Consider the following 2,317-nt stretch of genomic DNA (forward strand, 5'->3'; position numbering starts at 1 on the left):
AATTAAATGTTGCAATGCTGGTGTATACACAAACCTGTATTCTTTCTATGAAACAGACCATGTTTTGTAATTATACTATATAAAGCAATCTTTCATAAATCAGTGAGAATGCCTGTGTGGCTGAGGTGAGAGGATCACTTGAGGCCAGGAGTTCGAGACCAGCCTGAGACATATAGCAAGACCCCATCTCTACAAAAAGATTTTAAAAATTAGCCAGGTGTGTTGGTGCATGCCTGTAGACCTAGCTATTCAGAAGGCTGAAGGTCACTTGAGCTCAGAAGATACAGGCTGCAGTGAGCTATGATCTTGTCACTACTCCAGCCTGGGTGACAAAGCAAGACCCTGTATCAAAAAATGAATTAAATCAATAAATCAGTCCATCAACAGGAAGAAAGTAACTGTCTCCCTTGATTTTATTAGCTCAGGGGGATTTTTTCTGTTTTCTTTTTAAGGCAGAGAGAGAGTATAGGAAATCACCTTAGAATTCTCAGAGTATATAAAATGTATATGAATTAAATGATTGTAGGAAAGTAGGAAGAGGTATGATGTGGACATACTAACATTTACCCAAAAGTTACATGTTATTCATGTAGTCATTCTTGACACCCGGAAAGATTGTATAAATACTTGTTATTCTCTTCCTGGCTGTACATTATTATGCCATGATTTCACCTACATTTCCATTTCACAGTCTATCTCGTAATTTGTCCCTTCCTAATCTATTTACTGATGCATGGACACTTGGTAAATGTACCAAATATTTATCTGAGAAAATCAGGACCCAAGTTATGATAAAAGTTTTGGGGCTCCCATGTGCCTATTCAGATGTCTTGTAACTCCACATCTACCAGCCTCTCCATTGTGGATTTATTAGTAGAATGATCATGTAATCTCACTACTTCTGACGACCTGGAGCCAAGTCACAAAAGCTCCTGTGATATAGTGTCAGGACCATAAGGTTCATCACAAGGTCTAAATTTGCTTTCCTTTGGGAATCATGGACCCTAGCTTCTGTTTTCACTTCCAGAACCATGTTTCGTTCCAGGCCTTCTGTCTCTCAGACATTCCAATTATTGCTAAATGTCTTCATTCTGGTAGAATTCTGACTCTCGTATGTCTAACTAAACTATTGCAACTGTTTAGAAACTGAGACTTCGGTTAAGCCCTTAGGGCTCAGGGATTGAAGAGCTACCAGCTTAGAGTTCTTCATACCACATTAGCGGCCTTTCTACCCAGGCATGGCCTCACTATTTCCATGTTGTCTCTGTATCCTTACTATTTCTCTACACTCAGAATGAACCTCAGTTTCTTCTGGAGTGTTATATAGGACCTTTTGCAATCATCTCATCATCCTGTGTAAAGTGGCAACTTCTCCCTCCAGTGCTGCAGGTATTCCCTGTCAAGTCTCCTTGCTTAGATTTCCTCCACAGGACTTATTTGACATATTATACATTTAATTATATATTTATTTATTGTTGGTTTCCTTCTATTTGAATGTAAGCTTCTTGAGGGCAGGGACTTTATGTACTGCTGTTTCTCTTGTGCCCAGACATCACATATGAGTGCTAAGTAAATATTAGTTCAGTGACTGACTAAATGAATAAAGGGCAGAGTTTTGAGGACTAAGAATCTTAGTCTTATCGCAATCTCGTGTGTGCTGAGATTAGGAACGTTCATTAACAGTGAGATTGCCTCAGCTGTAATTCATGGGTCTTCAAGGAAGATATAAAAATGAGAGACCAAACTGGGTCCCTGGGATTTACAAAAATGCTGACAATTATTTTAGTTTACATAGTTTCACACTTGTAATCATTGACCCATTCTGATAATTATTTGTGGAGACACGAGAGGCAGCTCCATGGGCCTGAGGTCCCCGGGGAGGGGGTCGCCAGGTACAGCTCCTCCTCCCTGAGCTGTCACCTGTGTCCCCTCCTTGGCTGTCCTCTCCTGGGCCTTACAGCCTGGTCTCCAGGTATGGCGCTGACGGTGGATGTGGCCAGGCCAGCTCCCTGGGGCTTCCGTATCACAAGGGGCAGGGATTTTCACACCCTATCACGGTGACCAAGGTGGCTGAGCAGGGCAAAGCCAAGGCTGCTGACCTCCAGCCTGGATACGTCATCGTGGCCATCAACCGGGAAAGCGCGGAGGGAATGCTGCACGCCGAGACCCAGAGCAAGATCCGCCAGAGCCCCTCACCCCTGCGGGGGCAGCGGACGGTCTCAGGCTGCATCTCCAGGGCAGACCAATGGGGACGGCTCCTTGGAAGTGTTGGCGACTCGCTTCCAGGGCTCCGTGAGGACACACACTGAGAGTCAGT

The sequence above is a fragment of the Cebus imitator genome, unplaced genomic scaffold (genome assembly GCF_001604975.1).
Source record: "Cebus imitator isolate Cc_AM_T3 unplaced genomic scaffold, Cebus_imitator-1.0 Scaffold1359, whole genome shotgun sequence".
NCBI lineage: Eukaryota > Metazoa > Chordata > Mammalia > Primates > Cebidae > Cebus > Cebus imitator.